Genomic DNA, 23,798 nt, shown 5'->3' with positions numbered 1-23,798 from the left:
AGATAGTGGAGAAGCTGGGGGTGGGGGAGTTCTGGTTTATTTAAAGATCAAAGAGACTTGACCTTTCTTTGTCCACAGAAAAAAAGCCTGGAGAAAAGGAGAGTCAAAGATGTAGAATAGAGTGTAAAAAACTAATAAAACAGGATTTCTGAAGAGGCAGAATAGGAGACATCCTATGGAGGAATGTGTCTTGAATGGGAGGTGGGACACCTCTTCCACTAACTTGAGCCATGTGGACACAGGTACATCTAATGAGGAGAGTGGCCTTGAATTGTTTGATGATCTCTCTGAAGCCAAATCAACTTTTGAGAGTTAATAAGGGGAGTGGGAGCAGGACTGAGGTGCGGGAACGTGAAAAATTCCCTTGAAAAGAGGAGAAACCTGGAAATAATGGGAAGTAGCAGCACTGCCATTTGGGGCCCTGTTCTGTCAATCCCTCCCTTTAGTAACGGAGACGCCCACACTGAGCTGCAGTGAAAGTGAGGCTACTGTCTCCCTTCAACTATTACCGTCATTCCCTGGTTTGGAATCTTATACTTTTACTAATATAGCCTCTGATTGGATGAGCTGTTTTTTAGCAGCTCTTTCATACTGAAAGACCAAGAAAAAACATTTCTCCAGAAGCCATGGTCAGAGGAAAATTTGAGTTAGTAGTGATTGCTGTTCAAAGAATGAGCTACTGACAAAAGTCAAGAATTAATTCAGAAATTGTTGTGGAAATTTAATTGGGAAACTTCCTAAATATTTTCAACATACTAGTGACAAACACAAGCAAGAATTAGTTGGTAAATGAAGGCCTGATTAATGTTTAAAACGACTATTGAATGTTGAATGCAGATGGCATACACATCCAATAAGCATGCTATATGGATATGCCACTATTCCCAACTGTCAGTGATTTAGTTGGAAACTAAATTCAACTATAGAAGGATTTTGTTTTTAAAACATTGTTTTAAAATGTTTGTCACACACCATTTCCTATTATCTTGCACCTGGCCACTTGACACTCTTACATTAATTTCCTCACCACTGAACCCATCTGAGTTTGTTACCCTACTCCAGTATGTGCTCAAATCTACCATTCAACTAGATCAGCTGAAAGTTATAACCAATCATGTTATGTTAACCTGAGAGTTGCTTTTACTGAATTGCTATTTTGTGTGCAATCATCAGCTTGTATTGAGCATGCAGTAATATAATAAAATGTCTTCATAAAACGTGATTTGTTGAGTTGTGATTAATATAAGCAGGGTGAACATACATTTTGATTTTGGGGGGACAGTCCAGTTTAAACCTGTTGTTCCAGCACGTGCATGATGTCTAATAGTTCCCCTTTCAGTCTCAAAAAATGCCACAGATCAGAATGTTGTTCCTTTCTTTATACAATGCCCTCTTTATGGGATGCTTTGTGAGACACTTCTGATCCTTTTTATAGGGATCAGTCATATCTGTAATTCTTCTGAGCAACTGGGCTGTTTTTATTACACAGAGGGTGTGGGGACAGAGCCCCAGAAAGTAGTTTACAGGCTCTCGGCCTCACGTGGAAGGGTGCTGGCTCAGGTGGTGAATGGCTGTCGGCTGTGGCTGATTGGCCGTTGGCTGTGGCCGGTTAGCCGATTGGCCGCTGGTATAACAGCTGCGGCTACAGAGGATTGCCGAGGAGCCGAGCAGAGCCGAGCAGAGCCGAAGAGAGCGGAAGAGGAGGGCCGAGGAGAGCGGAAGAGGAGAGCCGAGAGAGAGGAACAGAGTCGAGAGAGTGGAGGAGAGTTGTCGGTCGGTCGGTTGGCGGAAAGGCGGACGGCAGGTCACGCGTACGGTGGGCCCAGCCTCCAGTGAGACCATAGTGGTATGACTCCCCTACCTATGGCTCCGTGGGTGTTCCTTTTCAGCCTCACCATATCCTGCGTTCTTGTGTGGGGAGCGGGAGCAGAGACCCCACAGGCCGCCCCGCCTGAAAGATGGCGTGGCGAGAAGGCCTCCGCGCACGACAGAGGGTGCCAAAAAATGTGTATACATTTTAAGAAAGGAAAAAACTGTATTAAAATTGTAATACGGAATATATACCCATAACAAGACACGAATACAAGTCACATTTGACTTCTGCAATTACAAGAGGTGCTCAAAGTGGTTACATTAGCATAATTTTAATACAGTTTTTTCCTTTCTTAAAATGTGTGTACATTTTTTTGGCACCCTCTGTACATATAGGGTGACTCATGACTACTCAGGTATCCCTTTTTAAGTTGACCTTAAATAACTTAGGGCCCAATTTGCCACCTGCCTCATATCAAGCTCAATGGTATACATTTTTATTATTTTAATCTCACATCTTATTTTTCCTCACCTATTTCTAATTTATATTTTGAATTTTGTGCATCCTGGTTGGCTGTCTTAAATTATTTTTGAGATAAGGCGGTTAATAGTTTTTGAAGCAAATAACCAAATATATTGTTTCTAGAACTTACCCGATATTCTTAAATGACTGAAAAACAGCTCTTTTTCAGATCGACTAATGTTTCCCATTTTTATCTTTGTCTTTGATCCATGATAAGTTTTGAAGAGATTGTCAGATTTTAACCAAATTTGATACATTATTAAGAAATGAAGATACTATGCTTTCAAGTTGATCTCTGATCAGTCTGCCATCTTTGAACAAAATATAGCTGGTAACGTTTTTCAAATGGTTATAACTTCTATGATTGCAGAGCTTGAATAGAGAGGCAGTCCAGCTCAGTGGGGAAAAAAAACCCTCAAAACTTTGTAATCAGACAAACCCTATCTGCCACTTATTATGCGACTTTGGGAAAATTACTCACCTTCTGTAAGTCTCACATCTTTCATCTGTAGCTTACACATAATGTTACCTCATTCTTAGAGTAAATGAGGCAACATACATAAAATGCCTGGCATATAATTACACATGCAGTAAATTTCACCTACCATTATTGTAGTTATCATTACAATTTTACAAATCACTAATACTAAGGATATTGTATATGGTAAGATCTCTAACTTTTTTCTTTTTCAACAATAACAAACAAAAGGTTTGAAAATTAAACTAGTTATTACTTTTCTACTGGCAATGCAGTAAGCTAGATGTTTTGAAAAAGGCTCTCCCACAGCTAAACACCTATACACTGGATAAAGTACAATAAACAAACATACTATTATTATTATTTTTAATCTGTATTAAGTTTGTTGGGATGACATTGGCTAGTAAAATTATATAGATTTCAAGTGTACAATTCTGGAATACATCATCTATGTATTGCATTGTGTGCTCACCACACAGAGTCAGTTCTTCCATCACCATGTATTTGACCCCCTTTACCCTCTTCTATTCCCCCCCCCCTTTCCCCTTACCCTCTGGTAACCACTAAACTGCTGTCTGTGTCTACGAGTTTTTTTAACAAACATACTTTTAAATGCCTTGTGGAGTTTGCAGGAAAATCAGGAAAGTCCCCAACAATCCTCACCCCCAACAAAAATAAACAAAATAGAACACCAAGCTGACCCCGGATGCAGCTATTATTTGGGCTCCTGGACAAGGTGACAGCAAAAGACAACTCCTTTGAGCCCTTTGAACTTCAGATCTGTGATACTATAGACTGTGCTTACAGTAATGAGGAGGTGGGGGTAGGAAAGGGGGATGAAAGTGGTCAAGAGGCACAAATTTCCAGTTATAACTAAGGACTGGGAATGTGATGTGCAACAAGATGACTAGAGTGACCCTGCCATGTGGTATATTTGAAATTGCATTTAATAGAGTAGATTCTCCGAGTTCTCATTACAAGGAACTTTCTTTCTTCCTTTTTTTTTTCGGTAATTATAGAGGTGATAAACGTTAACTTGCTATGGTAATCACTCCACAATATACGTAAGTCAAGTCATTATGCTGCACACCTTAAACTTTTGCATCCAACATAAACTTGTGTTGTATGTGATATCAATAAAACTGGAAAAAAAGGAAATGTGATATTTAGCTTTTACAAAAAAGGATATCGTGCTACTTGCAACATGGATGAAACTGAAGGACATTATGCTAAGTGAAATAAGCCAGACACAGTAAGACAAATACTGCATGATATCACTTACACATGAAATCTAAAATGTTGAACTCATAGAAGCAGAGAGTAGAATGGTGGTTGCCAGGGTGTGGCGGGAAGGGGGAAATGTTGGTCAAGGGGTTCAAAATTTTAGTTATGCAAGATGTGTAAGTACTAGAGATACAATGTACAGCAGTGTGACTGTAGTTAACTATATTGTATACTTAAAATTTGCTAAATGGATAGATCTTAAGTGTTCTCACCACAAAATTTTAAAAAAATAGAAAATGGTAACTGATGAGGTGCTGGTAATATGCCTGATGAATATGTTAATTAGCTTGACTGGCGTGATTACTTCACAATGTATATGTATATCAAAGCATCAAATTATACATCTTAAATACATAATTTTTACCAATTATATCTCAATAAAGCTGAAAAGAAACACTATTAACAGTAAGCAAAATAGTGTATCACCTCATTACATAAAGATATTCTTAATTTGAAAAAGAAAGAGACAGGCTAGTCTCTAAATAAAGACCTGGCTAAGAAAGCAGAAAACATCACTACGGTACCAAACACAAGGCTAAGAGCACAGGTGCCCCATAAATATTTGCCATTAACTATTAACTTTCGACAAGTCGTCATTACCTTTTTATGCCTCAGCTTTCCTCTCAAGTCAAAATGGTGAGTTCTACCATTTCCTAACTAGCTAAGCATCAAGAGTTAACATGTTAGTGTTTGAGAGTGCTCTTATCTGAGCCCCCAGAAAACAACTTGGAAGAGCAATGCATGTTTTTTTAAGAGAGAAACTAAAAGGAGTGAGGAAAGACATCAAATTTGGATTGTACCCTGAACAAAATGAACTTTCCCAGAAGGATCAACAAGATTGGAAATGAAGCCACGCAATTGCAGAAACTGTAGAATTCATGTGCCCTGGACATGGTAAAGCTAGTTCGCGATTTGAGGGACAGGAAGAAGAAAATCAAAGTAATATCTCTGTTGAATGATGTCATCCACTCCAGAATTTCTGGTGTTTTTCCTGCAGTTTTTAAAGCAGGTCATGGAGGAGTTTTCAGCTACTGCAGTTTTTTTGGCATGCCACTGAATGAAACTACTGACATGTCTGAGGGCAGACGGCTCCTGGTTTCCAGCTATTATGTGCATTGTGCACGTCATCCAAAAACAAAAGAAGTTTGTTTTAAGATCCCCTTTTGGAAACTTTAAAAGCCATCAATATCTTTGAAATAGTGAAAACCTCTTTATCAAGCAAAGCTTCAACTATGCATCTCAACCTTTTCCCTTCTGTCCATGGCACGTGCTGATATCGTGATCTTTGTATAGTAAATGGGACAAACGTAGAGGGTTGCTTCCAGAGGAGACCGTCACCATCCACCTGCTCCAAGGATAGAGGGGATTAATGTGCTGGAACACCTGTAAGGCACAAAGGTTAGGATGCTCTAGAATATACGTGGTGTTTGGTGAAGGAAAAAGCTCCATGCATCACCGTCTCATTTTTGATGCTTTGTCATCAAAGCCTCAGTCAGCAGTCCTGCAAGAAATCTTGTCTGTCGCTAGGAAAACCAGTGAGCCCCTTGAAACAATTTTGTCAAGAAATGTGCCCCCTTTCTCAACTACACAGAAATTGGCTGACTTTTCCCAAGAACAGTCTTGACAAGTTTGATTGAATTTCAAAGAGACATTTTACTTTTGTTACTGTTTTTGTAAGGAAAACAAAGCCCATTTTAAGGACAGAATAAGAGCAAAGTTCATGTCTTTCGTCAATTACTGAGGTAAATTTTTTAATGTTGCTTAAGTTTGTTAGAGAGGAGATTTGAGAGAAATAACCATGTAAACTGCCCAGTGAAGGAGGAAGCGCTTCCACCACTGAAGTTTAGGGGCAGGTATATTAAGGGAGATATAATAAAGCTTTATCAATTTTTGTGTAGGCAGTAATCCGCATTACCCAAGAAACACTATAAAACTCTTTTGAAAACTACTTACTCTGAAAGTCTTAAAAATTGTTACAGATGATGTATGTTGCTGTGGCAAAGACCACCACCCGTCAGTGTCAACTTCACAAGACAAACACAGCCTTCTCAATGAAATTTTCTTTTGAGCAGATTAAAGCTAATTTTTTGTTTTCTCCAAACAATTTAATTTTTCTTTCAGAACGAAGCTTTAACTTTTGTGTGCAAAAACAAGAAAGACAAAGATTTATTTGTTATTTAAGGAAAATCAGTGTTCAATGTAATGAAATTAATTGTATGTGAACATTTTGGTGCATTCTTTATGTATATTTTGCTGTACAGAGAATCCATAGTTTTCATTTGATTCACATGAGGGTCTGCCCCCACTTCCTTCACCTCAAAGTTTATGGATTAAAATATAGAGTATCAGAATACTATTCAGGTCATACAACTTTTCTTTTCATCTCTCAATAAACGAATTGTTATCAGCAGTCCTTTGGTATCTTTTAGTAACACTTTTAGAGTTGGATATATTTTTTTAGGTTTATGTCTTATTTCTACAACATGCACCTTAAAAGTAGAGAGATGCCTTTTCTCCCAGTTTAACTGGCTGTACAGGGCAATTTTTTATTTTGTTGCTAGCTTAATTTTTAAAAATTTTGACCAAATAATGCACTGCTACATGTATTGCACTGATCTATATGGTGTACTAATTTTGCATTTTTGAGAATTTGAATCACATTGGCCACAGATTAGATCTTAAGCACACCAAACCTATTTCTATTGTGTATACCTCATGTAAATTCCAAGTATCTTTATAGTATATGTTCCTGTTCCAGTAAAGGCAAATTGCCCTAGATTTTTGCCTGGATTTTCTCCAGCACATAGACTTGCTTTGCATGTAGTAAGTTCTTAATAAATATTTGTTGAATGGGGCAGATGCAACAATTCAATGACAGATGGGTTGCTTAAAAAAAGGCATAAAGTTCTTTGCTTTTACATAGTGTAGTTGTAAGGATAAGATGAAGCGCGCATAGTACTTACTTTACTATTAACTTTGCTATGCCTTACTTGTCTCTCTTCTTGTTCACATTTTTGATTGAAGGCATTAGCAGGACATAAAATAATCAACTGTGAAAATTGTAACTGAAAGCTCTGTCACCATTGACCCTGTACATTTTTGTTTGTAATATTTCTATACCAAACTTCTTTTCCACATCAGAGACTTTTTTGTCTCTCCATCAAATCTGGCCATCTGTACAACAAACATAGTAACCAAAGCTAATATTTATTGCACACTCACTATGTGCCAGGTGTTGTATTGTGTTCTTTACCTTCTCATTTAATCCTCACAACAACCCTATGAAGGAGGTACTGTAATTATCTACATTTTATAGATGAGCAAATACGGTTTAGGGATGGTGAAGTATTTTGCCTAATATCACTCCCATAAAGAGACACTGGGATTTGCATCCTGGCGGCCTGGACCCAGCGCCAACACTGTTGACCACTTCCAATCCTTTTGTTTAAAGTTGAGGCGTGACAATGGCAGAGGGCTTTCTTCCTCTGCTTCTGTTTTAACAAAGGCAGTGTCGTACTTTTCAACTGCCTAATAAGAGCTTTGGGGCACAAGGAGGTGTATACCTTAGTTTCCTAAAGCCTTTTTTTCTGTGTGCTGAATGTGCAAGGTTAATTCCTTAGTACTGCCTCTTATTCTAACATGTGCAGTTAATAAAATGCGGGCCAGTGTTTGAGGTTGAAGTGTTATTCAATGTCATTTTAATACTTTTCATTTTAATAGGATAAGTTTCAAATGTATTTCAAGATTACCATAAATGCCCTTCTTCATGACTTTAAAGGGTCAATGCCAAGCAGAGTTTTGCTATAAATAGGATTTTCTAGAGTAAGCATAACATCAATAAGATTATTTCCTTTTATTCCTTTTGGGAATAATAAATTGAGAAACTCAAAACAGTATACTTTCATTTTTCCCCTCCGGACTTCTATATTATTGTTGAGTATGTTTTTATTACAGAAATATTAAACTTATATTATTTAGATCTACATATATCATAAACCCACAATACAGTGTTGTTTTAGTTTAAACAGAATTTTAATACATAAAGCTTTACATATGAAACTAAGTAAATGCTCAATAGATATTAATTTTTTTTAGAGGTTGTGTTTTACGTTTTTCTTCCCTGAATTGTTTAAAGGTAACATTTTGTATAAAACATAGCAAAATAAACCCCCCAAAAGGAGATACTCAAAAAGTGTCAAGTTCTGTTACACACTATTTTAGTAAAAATTAGCTTGATGTCTATCAAAGAAGGTTTAAAAATACTATGTTTTAACACACACACACACACACACACACACACACACACACACACACTCACACCTCGAAAGTATTATAAGAAACTCTCCATCGTCATTATGATCTTTTAATTACATCTCTGGTTCTTTCCTTACCATTGGTTTGACATTTGAAGGATTCCTTCAAAGTAGCCATGACTTGATATTTTGCAGGAGAGTGTGCATACTACACAGCCCCCAAAACCTGCTGCTGTGGAGTAAATTCTCTCCTTTTCCCACAGACTCAAAAGAAGTTGGGCAAAAGTCACTGAAAATGGCCATTTAGTGGCCCAATATCAGAAGCTACTAATATTTAATCAGCTCTTCTATTCTCATCATCCATGATGATGTCAAGTAGGAAACAGGTCATCGTGTTAGACCTATGAGATTTGAAAGGCAGTTGTACATCAACATAAAAAAGGTACTTGATAAAATACAGCTCCTTTTAAAAAAAATCTATGGAGACCTAAAAATACATATGAATACAGTATTTGATTTGCACATTAAATTTTATAGGCACATAAAGAGTGTCTATTAGCAACTGATTTCTCTTAAAAGTAAGGATCTGGCATGCTGATACGGCTTGCAGAATTTCTGAGAAAGAGGCTCTCCAATGGTATAATTCCTAACAAAAATAACACTAATTCTAAGTAATTTTAAGACAGAATATATGGTGGTGCTCTTTCTATTCTCCACAGTACCCCAGCACAAGGCTTGATGTGGAGTAGGAGTTTAGTACGTATTAAACACATAAATCGGCAGGTCTCATAGATTGAGCTGCTACCTGGTGTGTTTCTTTTTATTTGCTTTTGATTGATTTTATTTGCTATATTTGAATAAATTCTTTCGGAACATTAAACTTAAAACATCATAGTACTCATTATGATTCTATCAGACATGAGTCTCAAATATTTCTACATTTTGTAGGGTGGCCTACATAGGGTAGGCTGCTGTAAAGATCCATCACTCACATTTGTCCTGATAAACAAAATGGCTTTAGCAAAGTTAAGATTTCGTTAGGATTTAACTGTTTAAGTGCTTTTTGTTTGTTTATTTTGTCCCTATTCCATATGTGAACTCAAGAAGTTGAGCATGCTAAGTATTTAAATCAGTGCCAGGTGCACTATGTGCTCAATAAATACTGCATTTGAGAGCAAGGCTAAAACTGATGGTATAAGATTTACTCTATTGAATGACACCAATCACACTATCTTTCCAGTGGATTCTTTGTCCTTATTTGTTATAATTCCTTATTCTTTTAAAACCCTCTTACTTTTTTTTTATTTCTTTGAAAAACCGTGACTGCTGTGTTGTATTTATCATATTCATGATGAGGGCATGGCATGTTTTCATCTTCTTGTTCTGGTTGCTGTGGAAATGGAGATGTTAATATATTTACAGAGCTGCCATGGATAGTTTCCCAGGATGAGTAATGAACAACTCCAGGGTGGGTTATTCCTATAGACTGCAGTATGAGTGAAGACCTTCCCCTCTCCCATCATAGTTTGGGTTCCCCCAGAAGCAGACCCCGAGACAAGGATTGAGAGTGAGAGTTATTCGGGAAGTGGAGAAAACAATAGGGCAAGAAAGTGAGAAAGTGATACCAGAAGGAAGATGGCTAGTCAAGGATGCATTGTTATGTTAGCTACTCCAGTGAGTGGCTGGAGCTTAATTCCATGGGGAAACCGGAAAACTGTTCAAAATACATACTTCGGAACTATCCCAACTGAGGGGTGAGGAAGCTGTAGTATTTATATACCAAATTCTGAGTCATTGGATGAGGGCTGTCAGGGTTGGTGTGGGAGTGTTGATTCCTTGGCACGTTGGCCTGCTGCAAGCAAGGGCTGGGGCTTTCTCTGGTTCTGGGATGGGGTGGGGAGTGGAGGGAAGGAGCATTCGGAGGCAAAGAAGATTAAGACACTGAGAGAGGAAGTCAGCCAGAGTATGACAAAAGGCCTGGGCTCGGATCTCTTAGAGTTAGGTAGACACATGTGTATATATATTTATCTTTATTTAATCTAATATTTTAATTCCATATCATTAATCTAATTTTACCTTTTTCCTTTTTATTTTATTTTTATTTTTTTCATAAATTTTATTGAAGAATATTGGGGAACAGTGTGTTTCTCCAGGGCCCATCTGCTCCAAGTCGTTGTCCTTCAATCTAATTGTGGAGGGCGCAGCTCAGCTCCAAGTCCAGTTGCCGTTTTCAATCTTAGTTGCAGGGGGCACAGCCCACCATCCCATGTGGGAATCTAATCGGCAACCTTGTTGTTGAGAGCTCGTGCTCCAACCAACTGAGCCATGCCGGCTGCCTCTCCGGAAGCTCAATGGCAGCTTGTTGTCTTCAATCTAGTTGTGGCGGGCGCAGCTCACTGGCCCATGTGGGACTCGAACCAACAACCCTGTTGTTCAGAGCTCGCGCTCTAACCACCTGAGCCACCTGTCCGCCCCCTTTTTATTTTTTGTTATGTGTTCTAGGCAAGTTATTGAATATTGTATTTATTTTTTATGGGGGCTAGACAGTGTTCAGTGCCCAAGTACTGTTTCACAAATGTTGCATTATACAGTACTATCTGCTGGGACTAAATGTATTAAGAGCCATTATCCTGAGTTTTGACATATACTACATTTTTAAAGTTTCTATTGATCCCTTTTTATTTCCTTTGTAGAAATCTTAAATATGTGTGCTCAATTCAACCCTGTTTAAATCTCTAGCATATAACCAGGATTTCATTACCTTACATTTCTTTAGCATTTCTCCTCCCATGCCCAAATATTTATTTAAAATGTAATACAGCCTCATAGTAATAATATAAAAACCAAACTGAATTGAAGAATGTAACCCTCACGACAATTCCCCATTACCATCACCATTCAGAGGTAGCTATGCTTAATATTCTGGATCCAACAGTTAGTTTTTGTGTGACCCTGGACAAGATATGCTATGAAATCTGTGTTCAATTTCCTCAGATGTACAACAAGGATAATAAATTTCCATACCTCACAAACATATTTTGAAAATGTATGGAGATAATTAGGAGAAGATCTTAGGACAGAGGCATGTTTATTAAATGTTAACTATTATTATGCCTCTTTCCCACATATGCAAGCACGTATGTCAGCTTTTTATTTTTTTCACACAGATGAGACCATAAATACAGGTGGTTCTGACATTGGCTTATATATACATCTGCCTTGTTCTTTTTAGCAATTGCATAGTGTTCCAGGCCTCTATTAATGAACCATTTCATAGTTTTATAATGATTGTCACTATAAGGTAATTATCTTAATATCTCAATAAATTGAAAAATGGGATTTTTATATATCACTCTTTTCTCCTGCCAGATTGTCTAATGTCTAGAATTTAGCATACATGTGGAATTTGTTCACTTTATTATAACAATCCATGTGTGTCTAGACTCTGAAGGTTATTGCTTATGAATACTTGGTTTATAAGATACATATATGTCTACATATATATGTTGTATCATTTAGAATTAGCTTTGTTTGCAAGTAACACAAATCCAAAACAACTGTGGTCAAACAAGACAGACTATTTCTCCTTTATATAAAAGTCTATATATTCTATGTAAATGATACCCCTTAGAGTTGTGCAAGGCACAACTTGTGAGGTCCAAGGACTCTGTCCCAGACCCAGCATTACAGCAAGCAGGAAAGGAGAATGAACAAAGAAGAGAGGGCAAAGCACGTACCAAGTACATTTTTTGTGCGTGTGGTAAAATACACATAAGATAAAACTTACCATTTTAACCATTTAAGTGTATGATTACTTTAGTGGCATTAAGTACACTCACATTGTTATGCAATTATCACTACCATCCATCTCTGGAATTACTTTTCCGTCTTTCCAAACAGAAACTGTTTACCCATCAAACAATAGGTCTCCATTCTCCCCTCTCCCAAATCTCTGGCAACCACCATTCTACTTTCTGTCTCTATCTATTTGACTACTCTACATACTTCAGATGAGTGAAATCATCTTCTTGTCATTTTGTGACTGGCTTATGTCACAATGTTTTCAGGGTTCATCTATGACATAGCATGTGTCAGAATTTCCTTCCTTTTAAAGGCTGAATGAGCTACTACATTTTGTTTATCCATTTATACAGAGATGGACACTTGGGTTGCTTCCAATCCTGCTATGAAACATGGGTGTCTAAATACGTGTTTGGTAATATGTGTTATGGTAATTCTATTTGTAACTTTTTGAGGAATGGCTGTTCTATTTTCCATAAAGGCTGTATCATTTTACATTCCCACTAGAAATGCCTAAGAGTTCCAATTTCTCCACATCCTCACTAATATTTGTTATTTTCTTTCTTTCTTTTTTTATAATAGCCATCGTAATGCTTATGAGGTGATATCTCATTGTGGTTTTTATTTACATTTCCCTAATGATTAGTGATGTTGAGTATCTTTTCATATAATTACTGGTCATTTGTATATCTTCTTTGGAAAAACATCTATTTAACTCCTTTGTCTATTTTTTTTTAATTTATTGGGGTGACAGTTGTTAGTAAAATTACATAGATTTCAGGTGTACTATTCTGTATTACATCATCTATGAATCCCATTGTGTGTTCACCACCCAGAGTCAGTTATCCCTCCATCACCATATATTTGATCCCCCTTACCCTCATCTCCCACCCCCCACCCCCCTTACCCTCTGGTAACCACTAAACTACTATCTGTGTCTATGAGTTTTTGTTTCTCATTTGTTTGTCTTGCTCTTTTGTTGTTTTTGGTTTATATACCACGTATCAGTGAAATCATATGGTTCTCTACTTTTTCTGTCTGACTTATTTCGCTTAGCATTATACTCTCAAGATCCATCCATGTTGTCTCAAATGTTCCTATATCATCTTTTCTTACCGCAGAATAGTATTCCATTGTGTATATATACCACAACTTCTTTATCCATTCATCTATCCAAGGACATTTTGGTTGTTTCCATGTCTTGGCCACCGTAAACAAAGCTGCAATGAACATTGGAGCACATGTGTCTTTATGTATAAATGTTTTCAGATTTTTTGGGTAGATACCCAGGAGAGGGATTGCTGGGTCATATGGTAATTCTATTAACAATTTTTTGAGGAACCTCCACAATGCCTTCCATAACGGCTGCAACAGTCTGCATTCCCACCAACAGTGTATGAGGGTTCCTTTTTCTCCACAGCCTCTCCAACACTTGTTACTATTTGTCTTGTTGATGATAGCCATTCTTACTGAGGTGAGGTCATATCTCATTGTGGTTTTTATTTGCATTTCTCTGATGATTAGTGATGTTGAGCATTTTTTCATATGTCTATTTGCCATTTGTATGTCCTCTTTGGAGAAATGCCTCTCCAGGTCCTCTGCCCATTTTTCAATTGGGTTGTTTGTCTTTTTGTTGTTGAGTTGCATGAGTTCCTTGTATATTTTGGATATTAGCCCCTTATCGAAGGCACTGTTTGCAAAAATCTTCTCCCATTCAGTTGGTTGCCTCTTTATTTTGTCGATGGTTTCTTTTGCTGTGCAAAAGCTTTTAAGTTTCATATAGTCCCATTCATTTATTTTAGCTTTTACTTCCATTGCCTTTGGAGTCAAATTCATATAACACTCTTTGAACCCAAGGTCCATAAGTTTAGTACCTATGTTTTCTTCTATGCAGTTTATTGTGTCAGGTCTTATGCTTAAGTCTTTGATCCATTTTGAATTAATTTTGGTACATGGTGACAGACAGCAGTACAGTTTCATTCTTTTGCACGTGGCTATCCAGTTCTCCCAGCACCATTTATTGAAAAGGCTGTCTTTCCTCCATTGTATGTTTTTAGCTTCCTTGTCAAAAATTATCTGTCCATATTTATGTGGTTTTATTTCTGTGTTCTCGATTCAATTCCATTGGTCTATGTGTCTGTTTTTCTGCCAATACCATGCTGCTTTGATTATTGTAGCCCTGTAGTACAAGCTAAAGTCAGGGAGTGTGATACCTCCATTATTATTCTTTTTTCTTAAGATTGCTTTGGCTATTCGGGGTCTTTTGTGGTTCCAAACAAATCTGATGATTTTTTGTTCTATTTCTTTAAAAAATGCCATTGGGATTTTGATGGGGATTGCATTAAATCTGTGTATTGCTTTGGGTAATATGGCCATTTAAACTATGTTGATTCTTCCAATCCATGAGCACGGAATGTCTTTCCATTTCTTTGGGTCTTCTTCAATTTCTTTCAAAAATGTCTTATAGTTTTCAGCATATAGGTCCTTCACATCCTTGGTTAAGTTTATTCCTAGGTATTTTATTCTTTTTGCTGCAATTGCAAAAGGAATTATTTTTTGTATGTCTTTTCTGAAATTTTATTGTTAGTATATAGGAATGCAATGGACTTTTGTATGTTGATTTTGTAGCCAGCAACTTTACTGTATTCGTTGATTGTTTCTAATAGCTTTTTGGTGGAGTCTTTAGGGTTTTCTGTATATAGCATTATGTCATCTGCGAAGAGTGATAATTTAACTTCTTCATTCCCAATTTGGATGCCTTTTATTTCTTTCTCTTGCCTGATTGCTCTTACAAGAACTTCCAATACTATGTTGAAAAGCAGAGGTGATAGGGGACAGCCCTGTTGTGTTCCTGAATGTAAAGCAAAGGGCTTCAGTTTTTCACCAATAATTATGAGATTAGCTGAGGGTTTGTCATATATGCCCTTTATTATGTTAAGGTATTTTCCTTCTATACCTATTTTATTAAGTGTTTTAATCATAAATGGATGTTGTATCTTGTCAAATGCTTTTTCTGCATCAATTGATATAATCATATGATTATTGTCCTTTATTTTGTTTATCTGATGTATCACATTGATGGGTTTGCAGATGTTGAACCATCCTTGTGCCCCAGGGATGAACCCCACTTGGTCGTGATGAATAATCTTTTTAATGCATTGTTGTATTCGATTTGCTGGAATTTTGTTTAGGATTTTTGCATCTGTATTCATCAGAAATATTGGTCTGTAGTTTTCTTTTTTTGTGTTGTCCTTACCAGGTTTTGGTGTCAGGGTAATGTTGGCCTCACAAAATGAGTTAGGGAGTACTGTCTCTTCTTCAATTTTTTGGAAGAGTTTGAGCAGGATTGGTATTAGATCCTCTTTGAAGGTTTTATAGAATTCACTAGTGAAGCCATCTGGTCCCGGACTTTTGCTTTTGGGAAGGTTTTGGATGACTGATTCAATTTCATTACTGGTGATCGGTCTGTTTAGATTTTCCAGTTCTTCATGGTTCAGCCTTGGAAGGCTATATGTTTCTAAGAACTTGTCCGTTTCTTCTAGGTTATTGAATTTGGTGGCATAGTCCTTCGTAGTATTCTTGGATGAGCCTTTGTATTTCTGTGGTATCCGTGAAAACTTTCCCTTTTTCATTTCTGATTTTGTTAGTGTCTTCTTTCTTTTTATCTTAGTGAGTCTAGCCAAGAGTTTGTCAATTTTGTTAATCTTTTCAAAGAACCAGCTCTTTTTCACATTAATTTTTTTCTATTGTCTTTTTGTTCTTTATTTCATTTAGTTCTGCTCTGGTTTTTGTTATTTCCTTTCTTCTGCTGACCTTGGTTTTCTCTTATTCTTCTTTTTCTAGTTTTTTAAGGTGTAACATGAGGTTATTTATTTGGGATTTTTCTTGTTTCCTGAGATAGGCCTATAATGATATAAATTTCCCTCTTAAAACTGCTTTCGCTGCATCCCAAAAATTTTGGTAGGATGTATTTTCATTGTCATTTGTTTCTATGTATCTTTTGATCTCTCCTCTAATTTCTTCTTTGACCCAGTTGTTCTTTAAAAGTATGTTGTTTAATCTTCATGTATTTGTGTCTTTTCCTGCTTTTTTTTTTGCAGTTGATATCCAATTTCAAAGCCTTATGATCAGAGAATATACTTGGTATGATTTTAATCTTCTTAAATTTGCTGAGGCTGATTTTATATCCCAATATATGGTCTATCCTTGAGAATGTTCCATGTACACTAAAAAAGAATGTATAGTCTGATGTTTTAGGATGAAATGCTCTCTATATGTCAATCATGTCCATTTCATCTAATGTGTCATTTAGGGCTGCTATTTCGTTATTTATTTTCTGTTTGGATGATCTATCCATAGCTGTCAATGATGTATTTAGGTCCCCTAGTATATTGTGTTTTGGTCAATTTCTCCCTTTAGTTCTGTTAGTAGTTGCTTGGTATATTTCGGTGCTCCCTGATTAGGGGCATAAATATTGATGACTGTTATGTCTTCTTGTTGTATAGTCCCCCTTACCATTATGAAATGTCCAACTTGTCTCTTGTTATCTTTTTCACCCTGAAGTCTGTTTCATCTCATATCATTATGACTACACCTGATTTTCTCTGGGTACCATTTGCTACGAGTGTCAATTTCCACCCTTTCACTTTGAGTCTATGCTTGTCCTTGTAGCTGAGATGTGTTTCTTGGAGACAGCATATGATTGGGTTTAGTTCTTTGATCCAATCTGCTACTCTGTGCCTTTTTATTGGTGAGTTCAGTCCATTTATATTTAGGGTGATTATTGATCTGTGAGGATTTCCTGTCATTCTATCTTTAGTTTTCTGGTAAGGCTGTGTCTCCATTGTTTCTTTGCCTTTTTGTTGTTGTCTATTATTTCTGTGTGGTGGTATTCTATGATGTTTCCCTACGTTTCTTCTTTTATTACAGTATATATTTCAGTTCTGGATTTTTTTTGTGTGGTTACCCTTAAGTTTATGTAAAAGAAAGTTTGATATTTAGAGTATTCAATTTTCTTCAGCATGCTTACTTTCTGCATTCCCATATTCCGGTTCAGGACTTTATTCTCCCCCTTTTTATGTTTTGGTTGCCACAAATTGTCCCTGTGGATGGTGGTCGAATAGCCTCCTTTAGTATTTCTTGTAGTGTAGGTCGTGTATTAGAAAATTCCCTCAGCTTCTGTATGTCTGGAAAGGTCTTTATCCCTCCTTCATATCTAAAGGATAGCTTTGCTGGATATATTATTCTTGGCTCATAATTTCTCTCTTTCAGTAGTTTGAATATTTGGTTCTACTCCCTCCTGGCTTGTAGAGTTTCTGCTGAAAAATCTGCTGATAATCTAATGGGCTTTCCTTTGTAGGTTACCGTCTTCTTTTCCCTGGCTGCCTTGAGGATTCTTTCTTTGTCGTTGATTTTAGACAGCTTCAATACAATGTGCCTTGGAGAAGGCCTGTTGGGATTGAGGTTATTAGGTGTTCTATTTGCTTCTTGGATTCGAGGATCCAGTTCTGTCCACAAGTTTGGGAAATTCTCGTCAACCATTTGTTTGAATATATTCTCTGTTCCCTTCTCTCTTTCTTCTCCTTCTAGTATGCCCATTATTCTTATGTTGCTCTTTCTGATGGAGTCAGAAAGTTCTTGTAGAGTTCTTTCATTTCTTTTGAGTCTCAAGTCTCTTTCTTCTTCCATCTGTGTAATTTACAGGTTTCTATCTTCGATGTCACTGATTCTTTCCTCCATCTCGTCAACTCTATTATACCTAAGCTGGTTATTTCATTCTTAATTTCTTCTATTGAGTTCTTAATCTCCAGAAATTCTATTTGGTTCTTTTTTTAAAATTTCAGTCTCTTTCATAAAATGCTCATGTTGTTCTTTGATTGTGTTTTTGAGTTCATTAAACTGCCTATGTTTTCTTGCATCTCGTTGAGTTTTTTCAGAACTGAAATCTTGAATTCTCTGTCATTTAAGTCACATATTTCCATATCTTTAAGTTCCTTTACTGGAGACTTTTCACTTTCTTTCTGAGCTGTCTTGTTGCCTTGGTTATTCCTGGCAATTACTGATTTATTATTTTTCTTCCTAGACATCTACAGGAGTGGTTTCTGCAACAGGTTGATAGGAAGAGGTCTTTCTTTTGTTTTCCAGTACTTGTTGGTAGAATGTTTTATTTTCTTTCTGACTGCAGCCCTTTTTTTTTCTCTCACATGGTAGTGCTATGTTTTCTCTGCACTATTCCAGCTTCTCACACAATGGGGGGATTCCCTGGGAGACGGGCTTCTCCTCTGTTAATAGTTCGCCTGGGTCACAGGATGCAGTGTCCGTGTGGGTATGTGGAGAGCTTTAGAAGTTCCAAAGCTCTTCCTGCACCAGATTCAGAGCCTGTATGTTTCAGCAGTTCTGTTTACTCCTGCAGGGATCCACCCAGATATGTGGGGCCAGGAGCGGGGTGACTTGTGAGAGGTGGCCCAGAGCAATGGCAGTGACCACCACCACAGCCGATCCTGCCCCACAGCTCCCTCCCCTTTTCCGGAACTAGTTGGACTGCGAATCTGTGTCTGCGGTCCACAGTTCTCAGAACAGCAAATATTCTGTTCTTTTGATCTGACACTGCTACTGTTTCGCTTCTAGCACCGGGCAGGTGGGGGCGGGGCAAGCTCTGGGAGGGTAGGGAGGGGGCGGCTAGTCTCAGTGCCTAAGGCTCCGTTCTCTGCTTGGCAGTGAGGGCTTAAACCACCGTTTTCAGACTTCTTCCCTCAGTCTTTTCTCCGAGGTCTCTGCCATGTGCGTTGGGTTCAGCAGTGTTATATGCTGCCCCCTCAGCCCTGTGGGCCATAAACGGAGCTCTAGCAGTCCGAGTTCTTCCCTCCCCTGCAGCTGCGGTAGTTCCAGGATGAAGCGAGCTCCGAGCACTGAGCTAGGTCTGCGTCCTGCGCCCACATGGCTCTGTCTCCGCACTTCTCCCTTCCCTCCTTCCCCGCTTGCGCGATTCACCCACCTTTAGGTGAATTCAGTAGTGGGCCTCTTCGTCTTGCCTGTGTGCTGTGCAGGGAGTCCTTTGTGGAGTTATTGTTGTACGATTAGTTGTAAATTCCAGGGAGCTTTACAGAGGCTCACCTCACGCCGCCATTTTGATGATGTCTCTCCTTTGCCCATTTTTTAATTGGATTTTTTTGGTGTTGAGTTGTAAGAGTTCTTTATATATTCTGGTTATTAATCCTTAATTAGATACATTATTTGCAAATATTTTCTCCCATTCTGTGGGTTGCCATTTCACTCTGTTGATAGTGTCCTTTGAGGCATAAAATTTTTATGTAATCCAGTTTATCTTTTTCTTTTGTTCATTGTGCTTTTGGTGTGCTATCCAATAAATCATTGCCAAATCAATGCCATGAAGCTTCCCCCATGTTTTCTTCTAAGAGTTTTATAATTTACTTTTAGGTCTTTGATCCATATTGATTTAATTTTTGTATATGGTGTTAAGAGTCTAATTTCATTCTTTTGAATGTGGATATCTAGTTTCCTCAACACCAGCTGTTTAAAAGACACCAACTACCATTTATAGAAGGGGTCCTGTAAACTGCTACATGCCACTTTTAATTACATCCCATTGGCCAGAACTTAGTGACATGGTTACACTTAGCTATTAGGAAGATTGGCAAATGAAGTTGCTACAATTTTAATTAATAATGAAATTTAAAAATTTTATTTATTTTTCTTCTTTTGATTACCTTGAAGATGCTATGAAATAGTGTATAATGATGTATGTTCAGGTGTCTGCATTAATTTTGAGAGCGGGGCACTTGCATTTTATGCAAGTGATATTTCTTGAAGATCTAGTATAATATTCCAATAGGAATAAATGTAAAATAAATGGTGGTGGTAGAGATTGGGGATGGGGACTGGAATACTTTTTCAGAGCCTGTAAATCTATTGCAGTGATATTGATCTTGCAGCTGAGTTACCAGTACTTTCCCCATTATTCTTGCCCAGATACTTGAGGATTTTTAAAGGTTAAAGATGCATCTGCTTCGTTTAAGTGTCTCAGCAGCATTTCTAATATTTTGCAGTGTGCCCTCTTCTAAATGAACAATACTGGCTGTTGTGGAGTTTGGCCTTCCTACAAGCAATTTTTCACATTCCATTTCTATTCCAAAGTTATTGATATGGGAGCAAATTTTCAGGCACCAGTGTCAGCACTTGATGACATTGTATAGGCTATTAAGAACAATTTTGCGTTAAAATAATGGTGAGTGTTAAGTGGCAAAATAGTCAACAAAAATTATTCCATTTCAAGCCATATGACTAGGGTGTTCATAGTGTATGAAGGATAGGTAGACAATTCTGTTGAGCAGTTGTGGTGACAAAAACATGAAAAATATGTACTTGCCTACCAGGTATGAAATTATGCAATTTTAAATAATTACCCAATTCTCTATAATTTTTAAATAATTTAAAATTAGCATCTAAAATGAGCCTTTATTACTATTCCTGTTATGCTATTTTGAATTTGTATAAAGTGGCGCCATACTGTATCTTGTGTCTTGGTAATGTGATGAAAGAGAAACAGATGTGTGAAAAGTCTCAAATCACTAAATTTAAAAGTTCTATTTTTTTATGGAAACCCATTTGCTTTAAAACACTGGGAGTGAAGGTGGGGGTGAAGAAGGAGTATAGATGAAACAAAGTTGGTTATAGGTTGTAACTATTGAAGTGATAGGTACATGGGGGTTTATTATACTATTCTCTTTAGTGTATGTTGGAAAATTTCCATGATAAAAAGTTAAAAATAAAGAAAACTTGTTCTGTTAACATGATGTTATACTTAATTGGATTGGTCTCCTTCATCTTCATTTTTCTATCAGAAAAATAGAAAAAAAAGGGGGGGGGAGGGATATTGTACCATACATGCTTTGGTCAGAGACATCTTTTGAAAAGGACAAGTGTTGTTTATGAAATTAACCACCCTGGAAGGAATGAGGATATTTTTGTTGGCTAATTCTAAACTTGAACACACAAAGACCCAATGGAATCTTCCTTTGGAAGGAGGTAAACCCGGTGTATAGTGTGTGGCATCCTGAGATTGAATGAAGAATGAGAACTCTTAACTCTGGTGTCGTAGCCTCAGGCAGAAGAAAGCCTGTGAGTAATTCCTACTGATAGACAGCAACTGTGGAAAGGAACTATACTTAATTCCTGGGATTTACCCTCATAGTTTTCCCTCTAGACCCAGAGAATTAATTGTTTCTTCTCCTGTTCAAAGTTAACAGGAGAAGAGCTGTTGATCACATCTATTCCATCTCCTCTGGGATTGTACTACATCAACTATTCCCTTATTCCCTCCCTAATATATTCAGCCTTTCTGGCTAGTAGTCCCTACTCCACAGCATAGAAATGTGTTCAGATATCCTATAACTTCCCTTATCCATCTAGCTAAGACTGCTCCAGCTACCTTTCTCCTTCCATTACTAAACAATTCTTCAAAATAAGTGTATTTACTCCTGTCCTCCAATTTCTCACGTTTATCTTACTGCAATTAGACTATGACCACCATATCCCTGAAATAGCAATGGTAAAGACCACTATTGCCTAATTAGCAAGTCCAACAGCCAGTGTTAACCCTTGCCTTATTTAACCCTTGGCTTTTAAAAATAAAATTATAAGCCAGACACAGATTTTTTTTCATATTTTATTTAACTCGTATTTAAAAAATTTTAAATTACAGTTGACATACAGTATTACTTTCAGGTGTACATCATAGTGATTAGACATTTATATAACTTACCAAGTGATCCCCTCGATAAATCTAGTACCCACCTGGCACCATACACAGTTATTACAATATTGACTATATTCCCTATGCTGTACTTTACATCTCTGTGACATTTTGTAACTGCCAATTTGTGCTGCTTAATCCCTTCACCTTTTTCATCTATTCCCCAACCCCCCTCCCAGCTGGCAACCATCAGTTTGTTCTCTATATCTATGAGTTTGTTTCTGTTTTGTTTGTTCACTTATTTGGTTTTTTTTTTTTGTTTTTTTTTTATAGTTTCCACATATAAGTGAAATCCTGTGGTATTTGTCTTTTCTATCTGACTTATTTCACTTAGCATAATACCCTCTAGGCCTACGCGTGTTGTCGCAAATAGTAAGATGTATTCTTTTTTTTCATACAGTTTTATGTGACTCATAAATATTAGCTCATGTAATTCTATAATAACCCTCAGAGGCAGGTACCATTATTATCTCCATTTTGTAGATAAACAGAGGCAGAAAGAGAGATTGAGTAATTTGTCCTGGATCACCAGAATCCTTTTATATTCCTGTAATGTTTTTGTTTGGTTGATTGGTTCCTGAGATGAGAGCTGGGGTAGTCAGAATAATTCCCCCCTCTCCCCGTGTTCCAATCCCTGGATCTTGTGAATATATCAGGTTACATTGCAAAGGGCAATTAAGGTTGCAGATGAAATTAAAATACTAACCAGTTGATAGTGAGAACAGCCTGGGTTATTCAGGTGAGTCCAGTATAATCACAAGCATCCTTAAAAGCAGAAGAGGAAGGCAGAAGGAGAGAGTCAGAGAAGGCGATATGAGGACAGGAGCAAGATCAGAGTGATGTGAAACCCACTGGACCCACTGTTGCTGGCTTTGAAGATGGAGGAAAAGGCCAAGGAATTCAGGTGGCCTCTAGAGGCTGGAAGAGGCAAGGAAACAGAATCTCCCTGAGAGTCTGCCGAAGGGACGGCTGCTCTGCTGACACCTTGACTTTAGACCAGTGAGTCACATGTTGATCTTCTAACCTACAGAACAGTAAGATGATGAGCTTGCGTTGTTTTAAGCTACTCAAGTTGTGGCAATTAGTTATAGCAACAATAGGAAACTCATACATAGCCTATCCTGGCTGTCCTTCTACTTCTCTGACCCTTTCTTTCCAGGGTCCTTTCCTGGTTCCTCTTACTCTGATCCCTTAATGGTTTGTGTTCTCCAGAGCTCTGTCCTTAATACACGTTCTCATCATATACATTTCTTCTGGTTAATATTACCCATTCTCATGATTTTGACTGCTGCCTATACTCTAACTTCTAAGTCTCTAATTCTAACCCTAACAAAATCCTGAACTTGATATATATATATTCCAACAGCCACCAAAACCTTCTACCTCAATGCCTAACAGGCCACTCAAACTTACTTCATAGTCTCCTCCTACAAAGCATCGATTCCGCCTATATTTTCTGCTTGGGGTCTAGATAACTCAAGCCAGAAACTCCAAAGTCACAGTAAGCCCTATTGATTCATCTCACTTCTTGGGTATCTCCAAATCATTTCCTTCTCCATCCCCACCACCACTCCTCTGCTTCATTACTTGCCTGGTTCTCATTACTTCCCTATAACAACCTTCTCGTGACTTTTTGTCTAGCCTGGGCCCTGTTGCTCACCCCTCCCTATTTTCCATAGAGCCACCAGAGGTACTTTTCAAAACACACATCTAATCATGTTACTTCATTGCTTAAAATTCTTTAGCGTTTACTCCCTCAAATGCAAAGCAAGGCAAAATAAGATCTGGCCCCAGCCCAGCTCTCCAGCCTCGTGCTCCCGTCATACTGAAGTACCTGCAATTTCCTGACAAGCTGTGCTATTTATGTGTTGTGCC

This window comes from Rhinolophus sinicus, chromosome 1, assembly GCF_057876585.1.
Source record: "Rhinolophus sinicus isolate RSI-liver-muscle chromosome 1, RSI-T2T, whole genome shotgun sequence".
Classification (NCBI taxonomy): Eukaryota; Metazoa; Chordata; class Mammalia; order Chiroptera; family Rhinolophidae; genus Rhinolophus; species Rhinolophus sinicus.
This window is presented reverse-complemented; position numbering follows the sequence as displayed.